The 19441-nt window shown below is 51.2% G+C and overlaps 1 pseudogene; it reads right to left on the bottom strand.

Moving 5' to 3' along the window:
- Positions 1-933: 933 nt before the first annotated feature.
- On the bottom strand, positions 934-17125 carry LOC137331715 (RNA-binding protein 20-like; annotated as a pseudogene).
- Positions 17126-19441: the final 2316 nt, after the last annotated feature.

Consider the following 19441-nt stretch of genomic DNA (forward strand, 5'->3'; position numbering starts at 1 on the left):
CCCTTTATGTGGCACCTTATCGAATGCCTTTTGAAAATCCAAATATACGACATCCACTGGTTCCCCTTTATCTACCCTGCTAGTTACATCCTCAAAAAACTCTAATAAATTTGTCAAACACGATTTCCCTTTCATAAAACCATGTTGACTCTGCCTAATCATATTGTGATTTTCTAAGTGCCCAGTTACCACTTCCTTAATAATGGATTCCAGCATTTTCCCGATGACCGATGTCAGGCTAACTGGCCTGTAGTTCCCTGTTTTCTCTTTCCCTCCTTTCTTGAATAGCGGGGTTACATTTGCTACTTTCCAATCCGCTGGGACCGTTCCAGAATCTAGGGAATTTTGGAAGATTATAACCAATGCATCCACTATCTCTGCAGCCACCTCTTTTAGAACCCTCAGATGTCGGCCATCAGGTCCAGGGGATTTATTGGCTTTTAGTCCCATTAGTTTCTCCAGTACTTTTTCTCTACTGATATTAATTACTTCAAGTTTCTCACTCTCATTAGCTCCTTGGTTCCCCACTATTTCTGGTATGTTTTTTGTGTCTTCTACTGTGAAGACAGATATTTGTTTAACGCATCTGACATTTCCTTATTCCCCATTATAATTTCTCCTGCCTCAGCCTCTAAGGGACCAACGTTTACATTTTATAATCTCTCTTGCTTTTTACATACTCCTAGAAGCTCTTACAATCCTTTATATATTTATATTTCTTGCCAGTTGACTTTCATATTCTATTTTCTCCCTTTTTATCAATTTTTTGCAGCATGTAGGAGTTTGTGGAGAGCAGCAAGATCCCAGGCAACCACACCTGCACTAAGTGTCTGCAACTCGAGGAACTTCAGCTCAGAGTTATTGAGCTGGAGTCTGAGCTGCAGACATTGCGATGCATCAGGGAGGGGGAGAGTTATTTGGACACTTTGATCCAGGAGACAGTCACACCCCTTAGATTAGATAGTGGTTTAGATTTGGTCAGTGGTCAGGACAGGAGGGTGTGACTGCGAGTCAGGCAGGTATGGGGACCCAGGATGCAGTGATGGAGGAGCCTCAGCCTCAGTCCAACAGGTACGAGGTATTTGCTACCTGTGTGGATGAGAACAAAGACTGCAGGGAGGATGGGCAAACTGACCACGGCACTGTGGTACAGGGGGCCATTCAAGTGGGGGGAGTAAAAAGGAATGTGGTAATGGTCGGGGATAGTATAGTTCACTACAGCCGCGATCGGGAGTCCCGAAGGCTGTGTTGCCTGCCCGGTGCCAGGGTTAAGGACATCTCCTCGCGGCTGGAAAAGAACTTGGAGCATGAGGGGGTGGATCTAGTTATCGTGTTCCACGTAGGAACCAACGACATAGGAAGAACTAGGAATGAGGTTCTGCTAAGACAGTTTGAGGAGCTCGGGTCTAAATTAATAAGCAGAACCTCTAAGATAATAATCTCTGGATTACTACCTGAGCCACACTTAAATTGCCACCCAGTCTAATCCCACTCTCCCCCTCACTCCTCATACCCTTTAATATCCCAACCAGTCTAATCCCACTCTCCCCCTCACTCCCCATACCCTTTAATAGCCCACCCAGTCTAATCCCACTCTCCCCATCACTCCCCGTACCCTTTAATATCCCACCCAGTCTAATCCCACTCTTCCCCCTCACTCCCCATACCCTTTAATATCCCACCCAGTCTAATCCCACTCTCCCCCTCACTCCCCATACCCTTTAATATCCCACCCAGTCTAATCCCACTCTCCCCCTCACTCCCCATACCCTTTAATAGCCCACCCAGTCTAATCCCACTCTCCCCCTCACTCCCCGTCCCCTTTAATATCCCACCCAGTCTAATCCCACTCTCCCCCTCACTCCCCGTCCCCTTTAATATCCCACCCAGTCTAATCCCACTCTCCCCCTCACTCCCCGTACCCTTTAATATCCCACCCAGTCTAATCCCACTCTCCCCCTCACTCCCCATACCCTTTAATATCCCACCCAGTCTAATCCCACTCTCCCCCTCACTCCCCGTACCCTTTAATATCCCACCCAGTCTAATCCCACTCTCCCCCTCACTCCCCGTACCCTTTAATATCCCACCCAGTCTAATCCCACTCTCCCCCTCACTCCCCGTACCCTTTAATATCCCACCCAGTCTAATCCCACTCTCCCCCTCACTCCCCGTACCCTTTAATATCCCACCCAGTCTAATCCCACTCTCCCCCTCACTCCCCGTACCCTTTAATATCCCACCCAGTCTAATCCCACTCTCCCCTCACTCCCCGTACCCTTTAATATCCCACCCAGTCTAATCCCACTCTCCCCCTCACTCCCCGTACCCTTTAATATCCCACCCAGTCTAATCCCACTCTCCCCCTCACTCCCCGTACCCTTTAATATCCCACCCAGTCTAATCCCACTCTCCCCCTCACTCCCCGTACCCTTTAATATCCCACCCAGTCTAATCCCACTCTCCCCCTCACTCCCCGTACCCTTTAATATCCCACCCAGTCTAATCCCACTCTCCCCCTCACTCCCCGTACCCTTTAATATCCCACCCAGTCTAATCCCACTCTCCTGCCCACACCCCACTCCCTTTAATATTCCTTTTTTGCAAGCAGCTATCTAATTTCATTTTAAAAGCACTAATCGGCTGGGATTTTCCACTCCCTGATTAACTCATGTTTCTCCAAATGCTTTGTAGTTTTCCATCCTGTGTCTATTCTCCCCTCTGTGACGTGCCCAGAGTTGTTTTGTTACATTGAAGGAAATGTCTGTGTTGTTGTTGAGAACGAGAATGAGGTGGTCCAAACACTCACTACTTACCATTGCTGAGCATGAGAGGGGAGAATAAAGTTTCATTGCATCTGTTTGAGCTGGATTCGAACCAGATCCCAGGGGTGAAAGAGGAGTGTGTAGGCACCATTTGGCACATAGCCCGACAGGTAGGTGTGCACTCATGAAGCTTCCCAAATATTGTGACAGAAAAGCCTCAGTGCTTTGCAGCCCAGAGATCTGCCAGAATTCTTTGTGCTAGAAGTGTAGAGGTCAAGTCCTCGGAGAACCCATGGGGACCACAATCCCAGGATTTACTCTGGGATCGGGCCTGCTGCATTACTCTGCTGCTGACCTGGCCGAAGGTCGTGGGGTCAGGGGGGAACAATGGTGTGGGGCAGCATTTGGCCTACTGAAGGCCACAAGTAGATGACTTGTCTGATGGGTGTGGGCAATCAGGTTATCAACGGAAAAGGAAGCTGGGGGCCTGGGTAGACCCTTGTTGCAGGGGGAGGGGGAGGGCCTGCTTAAAAATGGTACTTAAAAAATGTCCCTGCGATCTTTGCGGGTCCATGCCCCAACGCCGGCCTGTACTCTCATGGTGCCCACCTGGAGGCCTGTATGTCTCATCTCACTGGGCACACTGACCTCCAACCTTACGCCAAGTCCCACTGAAGCAGGAAAGTTTGAACTCCTGGTTTAGGAGGTTCCCAACATTGGCCCCCTCCCCCTCCCCCTCTACATCAATAGCCGCGCTTGGGGGACAACGGAGGTTCCTCCCCCAAACAAGGACCCCCGGCCCCTCCCCCCCACTGACAGTAAACTAGCCCCCTGCTTCCCCAAACAAACCAATAATCTTCAAGCAGTGATGTATATAAATAAATAAGGGAAACGTTGGGGGTGGTTTTTAACCCACTGCTTGATCCCAAATCCTTTTCGTCCAGTTGAGGTGGAGGCTACATATTCACTGTAGGACTGACGGACGAGATCAAACCAAAGTTAATTGATGTCTGGCTGTGATAATTCCTAGGCGTCCCAGTGTATTGTAACCGTAATGCTGTCACTCTCAAAACAAACCACCAGTTGTTTTATCCCAGAGTGCTCTGCACACCGTCAACCCATTAACCCTTTACAGACCAATTGCAGAACTGGGCTACAGCAGGCCATGCATTGCCAAATCCAGAGATGCCCCATTCACAGGCACAAGCTGACAGCATGCTAGTTAGACATGCCTGTCTAACAAGTCGCTATTTTGATTGCCCCGTCAAAGTCCTACTGGACAACAGATGCTGCAGAACAAGTAGCCCCTGATAGTGAATAGTGAAGATATGAAGCCTGATTGTTAAACCTGTCAATGATGCTGCAGTTCACCGGGCTGGAATACCATTGAGACCAAGGCTGTTGCAATCGCAAATTGCTGGGACGCTTTCAGTGTCTGGTGTTTGTTATGCAACTTTCTTGCCAACTGTGCTCAGGAAATACAAAAGATGACCTCGTTTTTAGGTGACTTTAGGTTTGTTTTGGGTGTGAAAGGGTCAAACTCAATGTTGCTGGAGTTACGCCCATCATGTGACAGAAATTCTTCCTAATGTTGGCCTTCTTAATTTTCAGATTTTTTGGTAAACAGTCTGCACCTGTCCCAGATCCTGGGTGGATAAAGTTGCAGCATTGCTCCCATTTAGAGAACTTGTTTCTGGCCAGCTGATTTGGGTGTATGGTGCAGCTGTTAAACTAAACAGCTGCTGCTGCAGGAACAGAGAGGCCAAACCAACATATGAACAAGAGGGGGCAGTGCAAACAGGGTTTGCAGCCAGACCAAACACAAAATAGATCTGTCACAATCGAGCTCAGCTTCACATCTCTCCAGAGGGAAGAATAAAGTCAGGGCATGAATCAAGACATTGAGAAATGAATAACACAGCAGCACCCACACTGTGACCTCATTCTATACAGAGCAATGATGTGGAGATGCCGGTGATGGACTGGGGTTGACAATTGTAAACAATTTTACAACATTTGCCTGAGGAAGGAGAAAATCTCCGAAAGCTTGTGAATTTAAAATAAAATTGCTGGACTATAACTTGGTGTTGTAAAATTGTTTACAATTATACAGAGCAAAACAGAGTCAGGTAACACTGCATCTCACACTCAGGTAACACTGCATCTCACAGTCAGGTAACACTGCATCTCACACTCAGGTAACACTGCATCTCACACTCAGGTAACACTGCATCTCACGGCCAGGTAATACCGCATCTCATGGCCAGGTAACACTGCATCTTACACTCAGGTAACACCACATCTCTCGGCCAGGTAACACTGCATCTCACAGTCAGCTAACACTGCATCTCACAGTCAGGTAACACTGCATCTCTCGGCCAGGTAACACCGCATCTCACAGTCAGGTAACACTGCATCTCATGGCCAGGTAATACCGCATCTCACACTCAGGTAACACTGCATCTCACAGTCAGCTAACACTGCATCTCACAGTCAGCTAACACTGCATCTCACAACCAGGTAACAATGTATCTCTTGGCCAGGTGAAACTGCATCTCAAGGCCAGGTAACACAGTATCCCACAACCAGCTAACACCGCATCTCACAGTCAGGTAACACTGCATCTCACAGTCAGGTAACACCGCATCTCACAGTCAGGTAACACCGTATCTCAGGGCCAGGTAACACTGTATCTCACGGCCAGGTAACACTGTATCTCATGGCCAGGTAACACTGCATCTCACAGTCAGGTAACACTGTATCTCACGGCCAGGTAACACTGTATCTCAGGGCCAGGTAACATTGCATCTCACAGCCAGGTCATACTTTATCTCACAGCCATGTAACACTGTAACTCAGGGCCGGGTAACACTATATCACTCGGCCAGGTAAAACTGCATCTCACAACCAGGTAACACTGCATCCTACAACCACTTAACACTGGATCTCACGGCCAGGTAACACTTTATCTCACAACCAGGTAACACTGCATCTCACAGCCAGGTAAACACTGCATCTCACGGCCAGGCAACAGTGAATCTCTCTGCCAGTTAACACTTTATCTCACGGCCAGGTAACACAGCAACTCAGGGCCGTATAACACTGTATCACTCAGCCAGGAAAACTGCATGTCACAACCAGGTAACACCGCATCATTGAGCCAGCAACTGTGTGTCTCATGGCCAGGTAACACTGCATCTCACAACCAGGTAACACTGCATCTCACAACCAGGTAACACCGTATCTCACAACCAGGTAACACCGTATCTCACAACCAGGTAACACCTTTCTCACAACCAGGTAACACTGCATCTCACAACCAGGTAACACCGTATCTCACAACCAGGTAACACCTTTCTCACAACCAGGTAACACTGCATCTCACAACCAGGTAACACCGTATCTCACAACCAGGTAACACCGTATCTCACAACCAGGTAACACCGTATCTCACAACCAGGTAACACCGTATCTCACAACCAGGTAACACTGCATCTCACAACCATATAACACCGTATCTCACAACCAGGTAACACCTTTCTCACAACCAGGTAACACTGCATCTCACAACCAGGTAACACCGTATCTCACAACCAGGTAACACCTTTCTCACAACCAGGTAACACTGCATCTCACAACCAGGTAACACCGTATCTCACTACAAGGTACTATATCTCACGACCATATAACACTGTATCTCACAACCAGCTAATACTGCATCTCACAGCCAAGTAACACTGCATCTCATGGCCAGGTAACACTGCATCTCATGGCCAGGTAACACTGCATCTCACGGCCAGGTAACACCGCATCTCACAGTCAGGTAACACTGCATCTCACAGTCAGGTAACACTGCATCTCATGGCCAGGTAACACTGCATCTCATGGCCAGGTAACACTGAATCTCATGGCCAGGTAACACTGTACCTCACGGCCAGGTAACATTGTATCTCACGGCCAGTTAACACTGTATCTCTCCACCAGGTAACACTGCATTTCACAGCCAAGTAACACTGCATCTAACGGCCAGGTTAACACTGCATTTCATGGCCAGGTAACACTGCATATCATGGCCAGGTAACACTGCATCTCATGGCCAGGTAACACTGCATCTCATGGCCAGGTAACACTGCATCTCATAACCAGATAACACTGTATCTCAGGGCCAGGTAACACTGCATATCACAACCAGGTAACACTGTATCTCAGGGCCAGGTAACACTGCATCTCACAGCCAGGTAACACTGTATCTCAGGGCCAGGTAACACTGCATCTCAGGGCCAGGTAACACTGTATCTCTCCACCAGGTAACACTGTATCTCATGGCCAGGTAACACTGCATCTCAGGGCCAGGTAACACTGCATCTCAGGGCCAGGTAACACTGTACCTCACGGCCAGGTAACACTGTATCTCTCCACCAGGTAACACTGCATATCACAACCAGGTAACACTGTATCTCAGGGCCAGGTAACACTGCATCTCACAGCCAGGTAACACTGTATCTCAGGGCCAGGTAACACTGCATCTCAGGGCCAGGTAACACTGTATCTCTCCACCAGGTAACACTGTATCTCATGGCCAGGTAACACTGCATCTCAGGGCCAGGTAACACTGCATCTCACAACCAGGTAACACTGCATCTCACAACCAGGTAACACCGTATCTCACAACCAGGTAACACCTTTCTCACAACCAGGTAACACTGCATCTCACAACCAGGTAACACTGCATCTCACAACCAGGTAACACCGTATCTCACAACCAGGTAACACCGTATCTCACTACAAGGTACAATATCTCACGACCATATAACACTGTATCTCACAACCAGCTAATACTGCATCTCACAGCCAAGTAACACTGCATCTCATGGCCAGGTAACACTGCATCTCATGGCCAGGTAACACTGCATCTCATGGCCAGGTAACACCGCATCTCACAGTCAGGTAACACTGCATCTCACAGTCAGGTAACACTGCATCTCACAGTCAGGTAACACTGCATCTCATGGCCAGGTAACACTGCATCTCATGGCCAGGTAACACTGAATCTCATGGCCAGGTAACACTGTACCTCACGGCCAGGTAACATTGTATCTCACGGCCAGTTAACACTGTATCTCTCCACCAGGTAACACTGCATCTCACAGCCAAGTAACACTGCATCTAACGGCCAGGTTAACACTGCATTTCATGGCCAGGTAACACTGCATCTCATGGCCAGGTAACACTGCATCTCATGGCCAGGTAACACTGCATCTCATGGCCAGGTAACACTGCATCTCATGGCCAGGTAACACTGCATCTCATAACCAGATAACACTGTATCTCAGGGCCAGGTAACACTGCATATCACAACCAGGTAACACTGTATCTCAGGGCCAGGTAACACTGCATCTCACAGCCAGGTAACACTGTATCTCAGGGCCAGGTAACACTGCATCTCAGGGCCAGGTAACACTGTATCTCTCCACCAGGTAACACTGTATCTCATGGCCAGGTAACACTTCATCTCAGGGCCAGGTAACACTGCATCTCAGGGCCAGGTAACACTGCATCTCAGGGCCAAGTAACACTGCATCTCAGGGCCAGGTAACACTGCATCTCAGGGCCAGGTAACACTGTATCTCTCCACCAGGTAACACTGTATCTCATGGCCAGGTAACACTGCATCTCAGGGCCAGGTAACACTGCATCTCAGGGCCAAGTAACACTGCATCTCAGGGCCAGGTAACACTGCATCTCAGGGCCAGGTAACACTGCATCTCAGGGCCAGGTAACACTGTATCTCTCCACCAGGTAACACTGTATCTCATGGCCAGGTAACACTGCATCTCAGGGCCAAGTAACACTGCATCTCAGGGCCAGGTAACACTGCATCTCAGGGCCAAGTAACACTGCATCTCAGGGCCAGGTAACACTGTATCTCTCCACCAGGTAACACTGTATCTCATGGCCAGGTAACACTGTATCTCAGGGCCAAGTAACACTGCATCTCAGGGCCAGGTAACACTGTATCTCTCCACCAGGTAACACTGCATCTCAGGGCCAGGTAACACTGTACCTCACGGCCAGGTAACACTGTATCTCTCCACCAGGTAACACTGTATCTCATGGCCAGGTAACACTGTACCTCACGGCCAGGTAACACTGTATCTCTCCACCAGGTAACACTGTATCTCTCCACCAGGTAACACTGTATCTCATGGCCAGGTAACACTGCATCTCAGGGCCAGGTAACACTGTACCTCACAGCCAGGTAACACTGTATCTCTCCACCAGGTAACACTGTATCTCACGGCCAAGTAACACTGTATCTCATGGCCAGGTAACACTGCATCTCAGGGCCAGGTAACACTGCATCTCAGGGCCAGGTAACACTGTACCTCACAGCCAGGTAACACTGTATCTCTCCACCAGGTAACACTGTATCTCACGGCCAAGTAACACTGTATCTCATGGGCAAGTAACACTGCATCTCAGGGCCAGGTAACACTGTATCTCTCCACCAGGTAACACTGCATCTCAGGGCCAGGTAACACTGTACCTCACGGCCAGGTAACACTGTATCTCTCCACCAGGTAACACTGTATCTCATGGCCAGGTAACACTGCATCTCAGGGCCAGGTAACACTGCATCTCAGGGCCAAGTAACACTGCATCTCAGGGCCAGGTAACACTGCATCTCAGGGCCAGGTAACACTGCATCTCAGGGCCAGGTAACACTGTATCTCTCCACCAGGTAACACTGTATCTCATGGCCAGGTAACACTGCATCTCAGGGCCAGGTAACACTGCATCTCAGGGCCAAGTAACACTGCATCTCAGGGCCAGGTAACACTGCATCTCAGGGCCAAGTAACACTGCATCTCAGGGCCAGGTAACACTGTATCTCTCCACCAGGTAACACTGCATCTCAGGGCCAGGTAACACTGTACCTCACGGCCAGGTAACACTGTATCTCTCCACCAGGTAACACTGTATCTCATGGCCAGGTAACACTGTATCTCATGGCCAGGTAACACTGCATCTCAGGGCCAGGTAACACTGTACCTCACAGCCAGGTAACACTGTATCTCTCCACCAGGTAACACTGTATCTCACGGCCAAGTAACACTGTATCTCATGGCCAGGTAACACTGTATCTCACGGCCAGGTAACACTGTATCTCTCCACCAGGTAACACTGTATCTCTCCACCAGGTAACACTGTATCTCTCCACCAGGTAACACTGTATCTCTCCACCAGGTAACACTGTATCTCATGGCCAGGTAACACTGCATCTCAGGGCCAGGTAACACTGTATCTCTCCACCAGGTAACACTGCATCTCAGGGCCAGGTAACACTGTATCTCTCCACCAGGTAACACTGTATCTCACGGCCAAGTAACACTGTATCTCATGGCCAGGTAACACTGCATCTCAGGGCCAGGTAACACTGCATCTCAGGGCCAGGTAACACTGTACCTCACAGCCAGGTAACACTGTATCTCTCCACCAGGTAACACTGTATCTCACGGCCAAGTAACACTGTATCTCATGGCCAAGTAACACTGCATCTCAGGGCCAGGTAACACTGTATCTCATGGCCAAGTAACACTGTATCTCATGGCCAAGTAACACTGTATCTCAGGGCCAGGTAACACTGTATCTCACGGCCAAGTAACACTGCATCTCAGGGCCAGGTAACACTGTATCTCTCCACCAGGTAACACTGCATCTCAGGGCCAGGTAACACTGTACCTCACGGCCAGGTAACACTGTATCTCTCCACCAGGTAACACTGTATCTCTCCACCAGGTAACACTGTATCTCATGGCCAGGTAACACTGTACCTCACAGCCAGGTAACACTGTATCTCTCCACCAGGTAACACTGTATCTCACGGCCAAGTAACACTGCATCTAACGGTCAGGTAACACTGTATCTCTCCACCAGGTAACACTGTATCTCTCCACCAGGTAACACTGTACCTCACGGCCAGGTAACACTGTATCTCACGGTCAGGTCACACTGTATCTCTCCACCAGGTAACACTGTATCTCACGGCCAAGTAACACTGTATCTCACGGCCAGGTAACACTGTATCTCACGGTCAGGTCACACTGTATCTCTCCACCAGGTAACACTGTATCTCACGGCCAAGTAACACTGTATCTCACGGTCAGGTAACACTGTATCTCACGGCCAGGTAACACTGTATCTCTCCACCAGGTAACACTGTATCTCACGGCCAGGTAACACTGTATCTCACGGCCAGGTAACACTGTATCTCACAAACATGTAACACTGTAAGTCACGGCCAGGTAACACTGTATCTCACAAACAGGTAACACTGCATCTCACAACCAGGTAACACTGTATCCTACAACCACTTCACACAGTATCACATGGCCAGGTAACAATGTATCTCACGGCCAGGTAACACTGTATCTCACAAACAGGTATGACTGTACCTCAGGGCCGCGTAACACCGTATTTCTCGATCACGTAAACTGTATCTCTCAAGCAGGTAATACGGCATCGCTTGGCCAGGTAAATCTGTAATTCACAACCAGGTAAACACTGCATCTCACAACCAGGTAACACTGCATCTCACGGCCAGGTAACAGTGAATCTCTCCGCCAGTTAACACTTTATCTCAAGGCCGTAACACTGTATCTCATGGCCAGGTAACATTGCATCTCATAACCACTGAACACTGTATCTCACAAACAGGTAAACACTGCATCTCTCGGCCAGGCAACACTGGCAAGGGTATGGTAGCATAGTGGTTATGTTACTGGACTAGTAATCCCGAGTCATGAGTTCAAATCCTGCCACGGCAGCTGGGGAATTTAAGTACAATTAATTAAATAAAATCTGGAATTAAAATACTAGTATCAGTAATGGTGGTCGTGAAACTACCGGATTGTTATAAAACCCATCTGGTTCACTATTGTTGTTTAGGGGAGGAAACCTGCCGTCCTTACCCGGTCTGGCCGAAATGTGACTCCAAACCCACAGCAATGTGGTTGATTCTTAATTGCCCTCTGAAATGGCCTAGCAAGCCACTCAGTTGCAAAATCTCGTGAAAAAAAGTCACAATAAGAATAAAACCGGACGGACCACGAGGCACCGGACACGACAACGGCAAACCAAGCCCAGTCGACCCTGCAAAGTCCTCCTCACGAACATCTGGGGACTTGTGCTAAAATTGGGAGAGCTGTCCCACAGACTAGTCAAGCAACAGCCTGTCATAGCCATACTCTCAGAATCATACCTTTCAGCCAACGTCCCAGAATCTTCCATCATCATCCCTGGGTATGTCCTGTCCCACCGGCAGGACAGACCCACCAGAGGTGGCGGTACAGTGATATACAGTCAGGAGGGAGTGGCCCTGGGAGTCCTCAACATTGAATATGGACCCCATGAAATCTCATGGCATCAGGTCAAACATAGGCAAGGAAATCTCCTGCTGATTACCACCTACCGCCCTCCCTCAGCTGATAAATCAGTCGTCCTCCATGTTGAACACCACTTGGAGGAAGCACTGAGGGTAGCAAGGGCACAGAATGAACTCTGGGTGGGGGACTTCAATGTCCATCACCAAGAGTGGCTTGGTAGCACCACTACTGACCGAGCTGGCCGAGTCCTGAAGGACTGGGCCTGCGGCAGGTGGTGAGCGAACCAACTCGAGGGAAAAACTTACTTGACCTTGTCCTCACCAATCTACCTGTCGCAAATGCATCTGTCCATGACAGTATTGGTAGGAGTGACCACCACACAGTCCTCGTGGAGATGAAGTCCCATCTTCGCATTGAGGACACCATCCAACATGTTGTGTGGCACTATCACCGTGTTAAATGGGATAGATTCAGAACAGATCTAGCAGCTCAAAACTGGGCATCCATGAGGCGCTGTGGGCCATCAGCAGAATTGTATTCCAGCACAATCTGTAACCTCATGGCCCGGCATATTCCTCACTCTACCATTACCAACAAGCAAGGGGATCAACCCTGGTTCAATGAGGAGTGTAGAAGAGCATGCCAGGAGCAGCACCAGGCGTACCTAAAAATGAGGTGCCAACCTGGTGAAGCTACAACTCAGGACTATATGCATGCTAAACAACGGAAGCAGCATGCTATAGACAGAGCTAAACGATTCCACAAACAACGGATCAGATCAAAGCTCTGCAGTCATGAATGGTGGTGGACAATTAAACAACTAACGGGAGGAGGAGGCTCTGTAAACATCCCCATCCTCAACGATGGCGGAGTCCAGCACGTGAGTGCAAAAGACAAGGCTGAAGCGTTTGCAACCACCTTCAGCCAGAAGTGCCGAGTGGATGATCCATCTCGGCCTCCTCCCGATATCCCCACCATCACAGAAGCCAGTCTTCAGCCAATTCGATTCACTCCACGTGATATCAAGAAACGGCTGAGTGCACTGGATACAGCAAAGGCTATGGGCCCCGACAACATCCCAGCTGTAGTGCTGAAGACTTGTGCTCCAGAACGAGCTGCACCTCGAGCCAAGCTGTTCCAGTACAGCTACAACACTGGCATCTACCCGACAATGTGGAAAATTGCCCAGGTATGTCCTGTCCACAAAAAGCAGGACAAATCCAATCCGGCCAATTACCGCCCCATCAGTCTACTCTCAATCATCAGCAAAGTGATGGAAGGTGTCGTCGACAGTGCTATCAAGCGGCACTTACTCACCAATAACCTGCTCACCGATGCTCAGTTTGGGTTCTGCCAGGACCACTCGGCTCCAGACCTCATTACAGCCTTGGTCCAAACATGGACAAAAGAGCTGAATTCCAGAGGTGAGGTGAGAGTGACTGCCCTTGACATCAAGGCAGCATTTGACCGAGTGTGGCACCAAGGAGCCCCAGTAAAATTGAAGTCGATGGGAATCAGGGGGAAAATTCTCCAGTGGCTGGAGTCATACCTAGCACAAAGGAAGATGGTAGTGGTTGTTGGTGGCCAATCATCTCAGCCCCAGGACATTGCTGCTGGAGTTCCTCAAGGCAGTGTCCTAGGCCCAACCATCATCAGCTGCTTCATCAATGACCTTCCCTCCCTCATAAGGTCAGAAATGGGGATGTTCGCTGATGATTGCACAGTGTTCAGTTCCATTCGCAACCCCTCAGATAATGAAGCAGTCCGAGCCCGCATGCAGCAAGACCTGGACAACATCCAGGCTTGGGCTGATAAGTGGCAAGTAACATTCGTGCCAGAAAAGTGCCAGCCAATGACCATATCCAACAAGAGAGAGTCTAACCACCTCCCCTTGACATTCAACGGCATTACCATCACCGAATCCCCCCCATCAACACCCTGGGGGTCACCACTGACCAGAAACTTAACTGGACCAGCCATATAAATACTGTGGCTACGAGAGCAGGTCAGAGGCTGGGTATTCTGCGGTGAGTGACTCACCTCCTGACTCCCCAAAGCCTTTCCACTGTCTACAAGGCACAAGTCAGGAGAGTGATGGAATACTCTCCACTTGCCTGGATGAGTGCAGCTCCAACAACACTCAAGAAGCTCGACACCATCCAGGACAAAGCAGCCCGCTTGATTGGCACCCCATCCACCACCCTAAACATTCACTCCCTTCACCACCGGCGCACTGTGGCTGCAGTGTGTACCATCCACAGGATGCACTGCAGCAACTCGCCAAGGCTTCTTCGACAGCACCTCCCAAACCCGCGACCTCTACCACCTAGAAGGACAAGGGCAGCAGGCACATGGGAACAACACCACCTGCACGTTCCCCTCCAAGTCACACACCATCCCGACTTGGAAATATATCGCCGTTCCTTCATCGTCGCTGGGTCAAAATCCTGGAACTCCCTTCCTAACAGCACTGTGGGAGAACCTTCACCACATGGACTGCAGCAGTTCAAGAAGGCGGCTCACCACCACCTTCTCAAGGGCAATTAGGGATGGGCAATAAATGCCGGCCACGCCAGCGACGCCCACATCCCATGAGCGAATAAAAAAAAAATAGACCCAACCTGTTCAATCTTTCCTCATAAGACAACCCTTCCATATCTGGAATCAAACTAGTGAACCTTCTCTGAACTGCCTCCAATGCAAGTATGTCTTTCCTTAAATAAGGGCACCAGAACTGTACGCAGTAATCCAGGTGTGGTCTCACCAGCACCCTGTACAGTTGTAGCATGACTTCCCTGCTTTTATACTCCATCCCCCTCGAAATAAAGGCCAATATTCCATTTGCCTTCCGGATTACCTGCTGCACCTGTATGTTGACTTTTTGTGTTTCATGTACGTGGACACCCAGATCCCTCTGTACCGCAGCATTTTGTAGAATTTCTGCATTCAAATAATATTTTGCTTTTTTTTGGTCCCTATGTGGATGATTTCACATTTTCCCACATTAAATTCCATCTGCCAAATTTTTGCCCATTCACTTAACCTGTCAATATCCCTTTGCAGACACTTTGTGTCCTCATCACAACTTGCTTTTCCACCTATCTTTGTAACAACAGCAAACTTGGCCACAAGACACTCTGTTCCTTCGTCCAAGTCATTGATATATATTGTAAATAGTTGAGGCCCCAGCACTGAGCCCTGCGGCACCCCACTAGTTACAGATTGCCATTTTGAAAATGACCCTTTTATCCCGACTCTTTGTTTTCTGTTAGTTAGCCAATCCTCTATCCATGCCAGTATATTACCCCCAACACCATGAGCTCTTATCTTGTGCAGTAATCTTTTATGTGACAACTTATCGAATGCCTTTTGGAAATCTGAATATACAGCATCCATTGGTTCCCCTTTATCCACCCTGCCCGTTACTTCCTCAAAGAACTCTAACTCTTAGAATCATAGAATCATAGAAGTTACAACATGGAAACAGGCCCTTCGGCCCAACATGTCCATGTCGCCCAGTTTATACCACTAAGCTAGTCCCAATTGCCTGCACTTGGCCCATATCCCTCTATACCCTTATAGAAGTCTATAAAATAATGAGGGGCATAGATAAGGTAGATAGTCAAAATCTTTTCCCAAAGGTAGGGGAGTCTATAACGAGGGGGCATAGATTTAAGATGAGAGGGGAGATATACAAAAGGGTCCAGAGGGGCAATTTTTTCACTCAAAGGGTGGTGAGTGTCTGGAACGAGCTGCCAGAGGCAGTAGTAGAGGCAGGTACAATTTTGTCTTTTAAAAAGCATTTGGACAGTTACATAGAGGGATATGGGCCAAGTGCAGGCAACTGGGACTAGCTTAGTGATATAAACTGGGCGACATGGACATGTTGGGCCGAAGGGCCTGTTTCCATGTTGTAAACTTCTATGATTCTATGATTCTAAATTTGTCAGACATGATTTCCCCTTCATAAAACCATGTTGACTCTCCTTGATTGTATTATGAGTCTCCAAATGTCCTGCTACTACTTCCTTAATAATGGATTCCAGCATTTTCCCAATGACAGATGTTAGGCTAACTGGTCTTTCGTTACCTGCTTTCTGTCTCACTCCCTTCTTGAATAGGGGTGTTACGTTTGCGGTTTTCCAATCCGCTGGGACCTTTCCAGAATCTAGTGAATTCTGGAAGATTACAACCAATGCATCCACTATCTTTGTAGCCACTTCCTTTAAGACCCTCGGATGCAAGCCATCAGGTCCAGGGGACTTGTCAGCCTTTAGACCCATTAGTTTACCTATTACTTTTTTTCTAGTGATAGTGATTGTTTTTAGTTCCTCCCTCCCCTTTGCCCCTTGATTTTCTCCTATTATTGGTATATTATTAGTGTCTTCTACTGTGAAGACAGATACAAAATATCTGTTCAATTCCTCTGCCATCTCCTTGTTTTCCATTATTATTTCTCCAGTCTCATCCTCTAAGGGACCAATGTTTACTTTAGCTACCCTCTTCCTTTTTATATACTTGTAGAAGCTTTTACTGTCAGTTTTTATATTTCTTGCTAGTTTACTCTCATAATTTATTTTCTCCCTCTTTATTGTTCTTTTAGTCATCCTTTGCTGGTTTTTAAAGTTTTCCCAATCTTCGGGCTTACCAGTAATCTAGAGGAGGAGGAGGAGGAGGAGGAGGAGAAGCAGGAGCAGAAGCAGGAGGAGGAGGAGGAGCAGGAGGAGAAGCAGGAGCAGTAGAAGGAGGAGGAGCAGGAGCAGGAGGAGGAGGAGGAGCAGCAGGAGCAGGAGCAGGAGGAGGAGCAGGAGGAGCAGGAGGAGAAGCAGGAGCAGTAGAAGGAGGAGGAGCAGGAGCAGGAGCAGGAGGAGGAGCAGCAGGAGCAGGAGCAGGAGGAGGAGCAGGAGCAGGAGGAGGAGGAGGAGCAGCAGGAGCAGGAGGAGGAGCAGGAGGAGGAGGAGGAGGAGGTTGCAGGAGCAGGAGGAGGAGGAGGAGGAGAAGCAGGAGCAGAAGCAGGAGGAGGAGGAGTGGGAGTGGAAGCCGGACGAGGGGGAGGGGGAGCGGGAGAAGCGGGAGGGGATTGGGGGGAGCCAGAGCAGGAGAGGGAGTGGGACTGGGTGCGGGAGTGGGAGTGGGGGGAGCGGGGGAACGGGTGGGGCGGCAGGGGAGGGAGCAGGTGCAGGAGCGGAAGCGGGAGGAGTGAGGTATGGGAGGAACGTGAGGAGCGGGATCAGGGGGAGGAATGGGAGCGGGAGGACCGGGAGCGGGTGCAGGGGTGGGGGGAGTGGGAGGGAGTGCGGGAGGGGCAGCAGGAGAAGCAGGAGGGGAGCTGGGGGAGCGGGAGAGGGAGAGGGGGCGTGGGAGGGAGTGGGAGTGCATGCGGGAGAGGGAGCGGGTGGAATGCGAAGGGAGCGGGGGGAGAGGGAGCGGGGGGAGTGGAAGGAACAGGACCGGGAGCGGGAGGGAGAGCATGAGTGAGAGCGGGACGAGTGCATTCAGGAGCTGGATTGGAAGGAACGGAAGCGGGGTGGGAGCGGGAGGAGTGGGAGGAGCAGGAATGGGAAGAGTGGGAGGAATGGGAGTGGGTGGACCGGGACCAGGAGCGGGAGGAGTGGGAGCGGGGACGGGAGCAGAGGCTGAAGCGGGACGAGTGGGAGCGTGTGCGGGAGGAATGGGAGCAGGAGGACCGGGAGCAGGAGGAGTGGGAGCGGGGGCGGGAGTGGGAGGAGTGGGGGCGGGAGTGGGAGGGGTGGGAGCAGGAGCGGGGCGGGAACGGGAGTGGGAGTGGGAGGAATGGGAGGAGTGAGAGGACCAGGAACGGGAGGAATGGGAGTGGGAGGAGGAGCGGGGGGCAGGAGTGGGAGGAGTGGGAACGAGAGGACCGGGGGCGGGAGGAACGGGAGCAGGAAGAGTGGGAGCGAGAGGAGTGGGAGCGGGGGCGGGAACGGGAGGAGTGGGAGCGGGAGCGGGGGTGAGAGCGCCGGCGGGAGCGGGAGGAACGGTAATGGGAGGAGTGGGAGCGGGAGGACCGGGACCGGGAGCGGAAGCAATGGGAGCGGTGGCGGGGGCGGGAGCGGGAGGAGTGGGAGCGGGAGGAATGGGAGCGGGAGGATTGGGAGCGGGAGCGGGAGCGGGAGGTGTGGGAGCGGGGGCGGGAGCGGTAGGAGTGGGAGTGTGTGCGGGAGGATTGGGAATGGGGGGTCTGGGAGCGGGAGGAGTGGGACCGGGAATGGGGGTGGGAGCGGGAATGGGGGTGGGAGCGGATGCGGGAGTGGGAGTGCGGATGGGAGCGGGAGCGGAAGCGGGAGTGGGAGGAGTGGGAACGGGAGGAATGGGAGCGGGAGGAGGAGCGGGGGCAGGAGTGGGAGGAGTGGGAGCGGGAGGAGTGGGAGCAGGGGGAGCGAGGGCAGGATTGGGAGGAGTGGGTGGAGCGGGAGGAGTGGAAGGAGTGGGAGCGGGAGGAATGGGAGCGGAAGCGGGAGGAGTGGGAACGGGGGCGTGAGCGGGAGGAGTGGGAGCGTGTGCGGGAGAAACAGGAGCAGGAGGAACAGGAGCGGGAGAAACGAGACCCGGAGGAATGGGAGCGGGAGGAGTGGGAGCGGGAGGAATGGGAACAGGAGGAATGGGAGCAGGAGGAATGGGAGCGGGAGGAATGGGAACAGGAGGAATGGGAGCGGGAGGAGTGGGAGCGGGAGGAATGGGAACAGGAGGAATGGGAGCTGGAGGAATGGGAGCGGGAGGAATGGGAACAGGAGGAATGGGAGCTGGAGGAATGGGAGCGGGAGGAGTGGGAGCGGGAGAAACGAGACCGGGAGGAATGGGAGCGGGAGAAGTGGGAGCGGGAGCGGGAGGAATGGGAGCGGGAGGAATGGGACCGGGAGGAATGGGAGCGGGAGGAGTGGGAGTGGGAGAAACGAGACCGGGAGGAATGGGAGCGGGAGGAGTGGGAGCGGGAGCGGGAGGAATGGGAGCGGGAGGAATGGGAGCGGGAGGAGTGGGAGCGGGAGCGGGAGGAATGGGAGCGGGAGGAATGGGAGCGGGAGGAGTGGGAGCGGGAGGAATGGGAACAGGAGGAATGGGAGTGGGAGGAGTGGGAGCGGGAGCGGGAGGAATGGGAGCGGGAGGAATGGGAGCGGGAGGAGTGGGAGCGGGAGGAATGGGAGCGGGAGGAGTGGGAGTGGGAGGAATGGGAGCGGGAGGAATGGGACCGGGAGGAATGGGAGCGGGAGGAGTGGGAGCGGGAGAAACGAGACCGGGAGGAATGGGAGTGGGAGGAATGGGAGCGGGAGC

Source organism: Heptranchias perlo, chromosome 13, assembly GCF_035084215.1.
Source record: "Heptranchias perlo isolate sHepPer1 chromosome 13, sHepPer1.hap1, whole genome shotgun sequence".
In the NCBI taxonomy this organism is placed as follows: Eukaryota; Metazoa; Chordata; class Chondrichthyes; order Hexanchiformes; family Hexanchidae; genus Heptranchias; species Heptranchias perlo.